Below are 9153 nucleotides of genomic sequence, written 5' to 3'. Positions count from 1 at the left end.
AAAGACATGCATCAGCTCAAAAGGAAAATTGTATGTACATGTCCCAGAGTCGCTCACAGATCCTACACAGGTGAGACAAGTGTGGTGCATGCATCTACAATGGACACGAAGGAAAAAAATACATATGAATTCATGCACATGTACACATCCCAGAGACATTACCAAATAAATTGAAAACGTGTGGCCTGAATACACACTATGACCAGGATTTAACCTGATGTCTTTGGCCAAAAATTCCTCACCCCTTCCGTAGAGAGTGCTGTGCCCAGGCTGTTTACTCCAGTCCCTAAGATATGGCTACATCATGGTTGTATTGCATGTAGTTTTGAGGCACTTTGAGATGTTTCAGGATGAAAATGCTATATCAGGGGTTCTCAAACTTCATTGTGCCATGACCCCATTCTGATAATAAAAATTACTATATGACCTCAGGTTGAGGGACCGAAGCCTGAGCTTGCCTGAGCCCTGCCATCTTGGGGGGAGGGAGGAGCTAAAGCCAAAGTCGAAGGGCTTCAGCTCCAGGCAGGGGGCCTGTAACATGAGCCCTATCACTCAGGGCTAAAGCCCCAGGCTTCAGCTTTGGCTCTGGGCCCTAGAAAGTCTAACACCAGCCCTGCAGACCCCATGAAAACGGGGTTGTGACCCACTTTGACATCCCGACCCACAGTTTGAGAACCACTGCTCTATATGAATATAAAATATTCTCAAGAGCACAGAAGAAGCACCAGTACCATAGGTGCAGTGATGTAACTAGTTTTAGGTTTGTCTGATTCATGTGGTGTAACTTCATTAAACAAATGTATATTTTTCAAACTAAATTTAATAGCCCTATGGACTATGGTATTACTCCAGGATCACCAACTACGGTGGAGTTGTGGATTTGTCCCAAGGCCTATATCTAAACTTGTCAGTTTCTAGTTTAAAAGACTGCACGTATACAGAGAAAACAATATTTTAAAAACATAAGAACAGCATATAGTAGAGTCCTTTTGGTACGAAAAAGAACCTTTAGACATCGTCAGGCCAATTGACTTCATTGGGGCTCCACACAGTGTAGGAATCTGCCTGAATGGATCCAGTTTCAGGATCTGGCCTTACTTCTGAAAATAGCTAGTATGCAAGGGAAAGAAAGGCCAGGATATCTCTCTTAATTACAGCAGTGCTAATGGTACTGTTACAATATGCAGCAGCACTGCATTTATTCAAATGGCATGCAGGACATGAATTTACTGAATGTGTCAAGGAGGGGAGGACACACAAAAATGATGCATGTTGCAGGATGTACCTAAAAGTGGCTAAAGGGGATTTTTGGAGAAGAAGCGTCTATGGGATGCAATGTATGGAAGTAATAAAATGTAACCGTGTGCCTCAAAGTGCTATTGTGAGAGAGGGATGACTATCGAGCAACTGCCACAATCTAACAAATGAACACAGCACTGTAAAAAAAATCACTTCTCAAATGCTATTGTTATTGCTTAATGTATTTTTGTTTGCATGGTTGTTAAGGGAGACATGGAAAATGACTAATGATACCCACACCATAAGGGTTATACTGAAAGCTGGCAAAGAGTATATGTTCATTGGCCTGTCAGATTCCTATCCTTATCTGGTCTGATCAATAAATACGTATTAGTTTTACATAAAAGATAAGACACTTCCAATTATTTTGCTCAGAATCCAAATCCCAGATGTGATGTGACATAACTCAGTGGCCCTTTGCCATGTTCTCTGTTTTCACAGCCTGAATTTTTATAACTTGTCCAGTGTCAAAAGTAAAATGGACACAATTGTAAATAAAGATTTTCCCCCTTCCTCCCTGTCTCAGTTTCAGTTTCACTTACCAACAGCTAACAAAAAGTGTTCAAAAGGTCTAGAGACCCTGAGGGCAGGTTGCTGCCTGGAGTACTGAGCTCCGCCTCTGATCAGTTTTGTGCCCCCGCTGATGTTGTTCCCCAGGCTTGGGGAAGCATCCCACCTTTTGTCTAGGCATCACCCATCTTCACATCCATAAAACCACTTCTAGTAATCCTCCTAATATTGTCCCTTCCTTTCCCCACCTATGCTGTTGCCCTGTAGTTTTTTGTCTGTTACACTGTAAGCACTGCAGGGCAGAGACCTTGCCTCATTAGTTTTGTAAAGCACCCTGTACGTTTACGGTGATGTAGAATTAATGCCACACACTCAATTTGGTTAAGGTTATCAGAATGTCCGTTCCTTCCTAGCCCCCTTCTTCTCTGACAGTCACTGTCAACCCTGGGGAGGGGTTTTACTCGAGGTGGAAAGCTCAGACCTCCCTACTTCTTTGTCAGACAGCTCTTGGGAAATGTGATGAATGAGAAGGACATAGAGCTGCTGTGTTTAGGAGGATCATTCAAGTTATTCTGGCAAGGTGAAATTCACCTATTGGCAGAGGGCCACTTCAAGGCTATGCACCTATTAAGCATTATTTTGAAGACTTACATGGCATTTAGGCCTTGTATAGACTGTCTGCACAGGACTGAATTTTACCTATCGGCAAGAGGAATCCAAACAAACTAGAAATATGGCTGCAAAAAAAAAAAAATAGTGCTTGAAAATAAATCCCGACTCTTGTATCTCAGTCCCATTTTCCTCTCTGCACCTCTGATTGGGCCTAAATAATATGTCAGCATCACTCCTGGTGAAAGAGGAAAGAGCAGGAGACTGGAGGCAAGTACAGTGGCCCACACCCCAAGAAAATATAACTGAGACACAGAAAGAATTTCTGGACAACTTTATCTGACCACGTGCACCAGACCTGACAGCACTTAATTACCTCCTGCACCTGCTCACTGCAGTTTTAATAGCTTTAACAGATCAGAGCTGATTTAGCCTATACTCCCAATAGCCTGACGACTTCATGCCAGTCCTAAACTGAGCCCCAAATGACAGCACAATGGAACCAAGGCCATGCTAATTGTCAAATGATACCTGCTTTCAATTTAGCTGGGAAGATTATTATTATTTTTTAAAACTTCAAATGATTCTGTCCAACACATTTTAGATTGGTTTTCCTCTCCAACAAAAGCTTTCTCCTTTACGTGATGTAACGGAAAGAAGGTTGTAAGAGCTAGATCCTGATTTTATTCCCATTGAAAACAATTGGGAAGCTCCTGTCACTTTAATGGGGAGTGGGATGGACTTTTATTCTGGAATTGCTGCATTACTCAGAAGTAGCAAACCCTCAGTGCTATACTGAGATAAAGCAATTTTTCCTTCTGAAAACAATATGTGCACATGATTCTTCTCCTCAACAGCTCCAATCACCATTAGTGGAATCTGCCTGATGAAGGCACACTGGGTGCCCAGCAAATGAAGCACCACCATCAGATAAAGAGGCAAACAAGGAGTAAGGAGGACATATTTCGAGAAGTGCTGCAATCGCCCGATCATGCAGCTAGCGATCACAGAGCATGGAGAGAGACAATAAACGAAAAACTGAAAATGGAGAGCCAGGAGAGGAGATAGGGGCAAGAGCAGATGGTGAAGCTCATGGAGGACCAAACAGAGATGCTCAGGCCCTTGACTGCACTGCAATTGGAACACATCCATGTTCATCTCCTTTTGCAGCCCATACAGAACTGTGTTCCCCACCTTCCCCAAGGAGTGTTGTGTTAACATGCACAAGTGATGTAATTAAAGTGGTTTATGATAGTTGACATAACTTAACTTAACTCTGTAGTGTAGACATGGCCTAAGAGTGTCAGAAGTAAATACAAGGTCGAACAGATAGGTTAGCATAAGTACTGTAATTAGGACATATTCCAAGGGACCATACAAGGTGAAGTGGCCCATTAATACCCCTGTAGTCATAGAACTAAGATATGTCAGGGGCGGGGGATTAGTGGTTTACAGATTGTCATAATAAACCATAAATCCAGTGTCTCTCTTCAGTCCATTATTTTTAGTATCTAGCAGAGTCATTAATTTAAGCTCCCAGGCTCATCTTTTGAAAGCATTGTGCAGGTTTCCTTTGAGGAAGAGGACCAAGAGGTCAGATATAGAATGATCACTTTGTGAGAAAAGTGTTCACCCACAAGCAATGTGGTGTTTTTGTCTTGTATCATTTTTCTGCGTGAGTTTATTCCAGAGCATAGTGATTATCTGCTTTCACCCACATAGTTGTTAGTGGGGTATTTAGTGCACTAGATGAGATATACCATGTGATGGGTCTTGAAAAGTGAACTGTGGTGGGGGAGGGTGATGATCATTGTAGCAGAGGGGATAGGTCTGCAGGTTTTGCAGCTGTTGTTCTGGCAGAGTCTGGTGCCGCTTTGAGTTGGTGTGTCCTGGTCTGTGGGGAGCTTGACTCTGGTGATGAGCTTAGAGTGCCTGGGGTGTTGTTTGAAAGTCAGAAAAAGAGGTTCCAGAAAGATTTCTTTCGGGATGGGGTCTCCATTGAGTATGGGTTTTAGTGGCTTGATTATACCATGTGTGGGTTCCAATGTGGGGTGGTATGTGACGGGATGTGTAATCAGAGGAGGTTTTGTTTCTGCTTTGAAGCATGTTCTTTCCAGGTATTTGGGTGGTCCATTCCATGCTGCAGTCTACTTCTCTGGTGGAGCGTCCTTGTCTGGTGAGGGCAGTTTTGAATGTGTTTTGGTGTACATCACAGAATTTCTCCTCTGAGCATATTCTATGATATCCGAGTTCCTAGCTGTAGATAACAGATTTCTTAGTGTGTTTGGGGTGGTTGTTGAAGTTATGGTGGAAATCCATGAGGAAGTTTAAGTCATCTATACAGAGGATGAAAATATCATTGATGTATCTCAGGTATATCATTGGTTTCATGGTGCATTTGTCCAGAAATTCTTCTTTAAGGTGGCCCATGAAGAGGTTGGCATATTGGGGAACTAACTTACCACCCCTGGCTGTTTCCATGGTTTGGACAAAATTCAAAGATCCATGAGTCCTACACATGGTTATCACAACATGTGATGTACCCCATCCAGTGCACTAAATGCCCCAACAATAATTATATGGGTGAAACCAGACAATCACAAAGCTCTCAAATAAACTCATACAGAAAAATTATACAAGACAAAAACACCATATCACTTGTAGTTGAACACTTTTCACAAAGTGATCACTCTATATCTGAGTTATCAGTCCTCAGCCTCAAAGGAAACCTGCTTAAATTCATAACTTTGCTAGACACTAAAAATCACAGTCTTAATAAAGACAGTGGATTGATGGCTTATTCCAACAATCTGTAACTCACTAACCCCCTCTTTTTGTCCTATGATTACAAGGGTGTTAACTGGCCACTTGAATGGTCCCTTAAAATGTGAGCTACTTATGCTAAACTGTTTGACCTTGTATTTAGCTGTGACACTTGGAGTACATTTCCCAGTCCTGAAGAAGCGCACTGTGTAGTTCAAAAGCTTGTCTCTCTCACCAACAGAAGTTGGTCCAATAAAGGATATTACCTCACCCTCTTGTCTCTCTAATATTCTGGGACAGACACAGCTACAACATCACTGCATACTGCGTTGGCAAACATTCCTGCCAATAAACTCATATGCTAGTTGGAAGATTCACAGAAAGTGAACACAAGAGGGGCCAAAGCAAATTTCTTTATAAATCCAAACAAATATTTGTGATAATTTTGAAAGTATTGCCCCAGTTCTAATCTTTCCTTTCATCTCATCCCTCTCACTCCCCGTGTTCCACCACATCCTCTTCTCTAATTGTCCCCTCCCACTCTTAGCTTCTTTCAAGCAGTGGCCTAGGCTTGGATCAGCCTCCACCTCTCAGGTACTATACAACCTCTCTTGCTTCCTTCAGACCTGCTCCTTTCATTGAATCTTGCTAAACTGATCTTCACACTGGCAGTTGTATTTGCTTGAGTTTTTTCATGAGCACTTTCAGGTGGAGACTGTCTTTTTTCAAGTTCTCTGAAGCACTGTGTACACTTATGCCTCTGTGTAAAGGATAAACAACAATAATACAGGGCAGCATGCTAGACAGAGGGTGCCCCTATACCCAGGAAGAGGTATATAAGCTCTTGTACTCCTAGTCATGGAACGTTGGGCAGGAGACTCAGAATGGCCCTGCTCATCTTTCACTGAGATGGTTAACATGACTCAGGAGGCCATCATACGCCTTCTCCTTACAAATTCCTGAGAGAAAGAATTGCCTAGTGGTTATATTATGGCAGTTCGAGGATCTACTCTCAGTTCTGCAATTGACTTGCTCTGTTAATTGGGATAAGTCACTCAGGAGTTGTATTTTCAAATGGGCCTAACGGAATTAGATGCTCAACTTCCATTGAAAGATAGTTGGAGTTGGGTGCCTAAATCCCATTTGTGCCTTTGAAAAAAATCTCCTTTAATCACTCTCTGTCCGTTTCTCCACCTGTAAAATTGAAGTAATAATAGCAGGGGCGGCTCTAGGGATTTTGCTGCCTCAAGCATGGCAGCCAGGCTGCCTCCAGCAGTTTGCCTGCAGGAGGTCCACCGAAGCCGTGGGACCAGCGGACCTCCGCAGGCAAACCACCAAAGGCAGCCTGCCTGCCACCCTCGCGGTGCTGGCAGAGCGCCCCCTGCAGCTTGCCGCCCCAAGCACGTGCTTGGCGTGCTGGGGCCTGGAGCCACCCCTGAATAATAGTTATCTACTTCAGAGGGGAATTTTGAGGATTGGTGGTTTAATATTTGTAAAGTTCTTTCAGATTCTCTGGTGAAAGATGCTAGAGAAGTGCAAATTATTTACTGTCATCTTATTGTTTAAATAATTGTTCAGGGTAAATAGTATCTGGGGAAATAAAACACTAGAGTTGAAGTACTTTGAGACACAATTGTTCCCTCCTCCTCAGTTCATGGTGGGAGAGAATTTTCCTTAAGTTTCAGCCCAAAGCAAGGAGATCTCATTGTGTTATAATCGTTGCTTCCTGTTTGTTACCTAATGACATCATTTCCTGTTTCCTGTCTGATTATAACCCTGCCAACTGTTTTTCTCAAGCTTTAACCAACTTCCCATAGCCCCCCTTTCTTTTTAAACAAAAATACCATAATAAATATCACTGTAACCGGAGGCCCTGACAGAACACTGCTCTACCAATTAACCTTTCCACTGCTAGAATGCCCGGCATCATCACTACTCAGCCAACTATAACCCTAGAGAATCAAACCAACACTGAATGACAATCATTTTATTTAGGGATTGGTGCTTAGTGGATCTTAAGCTTCAAATGATTTATTATCAATTATTAATTATTAGTTGTATATTTCTCTGTGTGCACAGCACCACAGCATTTGCACAACTCACAAGAAGACAGGCTCCTTATTAAAGAGTTAACCATCTCACTCTGGCAAATAAGCTCAAAAAACATTACCTCCAGAGTGAGGAGGTGCAGGGGCATTGAGAATTCAAGCACTAACACTTTGCAAAAAAAGTGGCCTTTACACCCTGATTCTACAAACATGCATGTGAGTAATTTCACACATCTGAATAACCTTACTGGGATCTCTTGCATGCATCTGATGAAGTGGATATATCCTATGAAAGCTTATGCCCAAATAAATTTGCTAGTCTCTAAGGTGCCACAAGGACTCTTCGTTGTTTTTGCATGCAAAAAGTTACACATGCACATTGGTGTTTGCAAGATCAGGTCTTGCAAGAGGAATTTGAAGGAGGAGAGAGAAGAAAACTTGGTGCAAGGGAAGAGGGAAGCTGATCCCAGTTTGCAACCTCAGTGTCTAAAAATGCATTCTCCCGCCCCCCTCCCCTCTTGACAGCCAGACCTTGGAGCACTAATGACTCCACCCAACCATGCTCCAAAAATCTGTCTTACCCTGACATAAGGGAAATGGGCTTAAGGTAAAGTAAAAAGAGGTGCAGATTCTCAGGACTCCATCTGGAGGTGCAACAGTAGAGTTTTCCTTCCAGATTAAAGCTGTGTTAGGAGCTAAAAAAGTGTCCCATATATTTTTTTCAACCAAAGTAAACATTCAGTAAGGAATTAACTTCTTGATAAGCACAGCCAGCAAACACAGACTCCTGTGAGATTGCTAGTGTCCACGCTGCCATGCCAACAGACCCATACCAAGCAGCAGTTTGAAGTTCACAGTTTCTGAAAAGTCCCCTAGCATACAGGGAGCATGGATACTTCTGAATTCCCAGCCATCCCAGATGATCAGCATCTGGCTGAGAAACTGCAGCCCAGATGTTAACAAGAAAAAAGGACTTAGACTTTGCTACTACTAATAATAAATAGTATAATTGTGCTACCTTTGTTCATTATTTTATATCAATATATTATATTTGTTCATTTGCATATAAGCATTATTTGTTTACTCAAAAAACAATTTTATATTAAAAAGGTTTATTTGGTGCACAGCTTGGTAGAGCCGCAGCACACATTCTTATTTCTTATTGATTCTGATTCTAAGTTACAACAAGAGCACATAGTGAAACTGGCAGCCCCATCAGGGTTTGTGGTAAAGTGAGTTTCCTCTGCAAACATACACCAATAGAGGGCGCCACTGGAACACATATGAAATGCCAGCACATACCCAGCTTTGGGCATTCCTAGCTAATTGCCTTGAGGAGAACTAAGAGTGCTCTAAGCATCTACTTTCAGCTGGATGAGCTGCTCTTACACAACTTCCCCAATGCCTTCCTATCAGCCATACTCAGTCCATTCTACAGAGAAAAACTTCTTCAGCATGTTTTTTTGCCACAGCCCCAGAACACGTACAAATCATGGGCCAGACCCTGTGTTCCAAGTACACCACTTTTCTCTGACTTTAATGGAAATGAGATTCACAGTACTGCCAACCCCAACAGTTCAAAAATCATGAGTTAGACCCCTCAAAATCAGGAGATTGGCCTAAAAATCATGAGATTCTTATAAAAGATTAAATCATGATTTTTTTTAGTCTACCTTCTGGTTTTGATCTGCCCTTGCCTTCTCCCAGTGTATGCATGACTAGAACAGTACACCTACTCTTGCATATTTATTGAAAAGAAGAGGATTTTGGCTCCTGCTGAAGAGCTCTCACAATAATGCAAAGAGGAACATCATGCATGGAGCTGCACAAAACTTTACCTCCCCCCAAAAAGGTAAATGAATGCCCCAGACCTTTTGTGGTCCTACTATTGCCTCATATCCTGCTGTTCTCCTACAGGAAACCC

Source organism: Chelonoidis abingdonii, chromosome 4 (assembly GCF_003597395.2).
Source record: "Chelonoidis abingdonii isolate Lonesome George chromosome 4, CheloAbing_2.0, whole genome shotgun sequence".
NCBI classification, from domain to species: Eukaryota; Metazoa; Chordata; order Testudines; family Testudinidae; genus Chelonoidis; species Chelonoidis abingdonii.
This window is presented reverse-complemented; position numbering follows the sequence as displayed.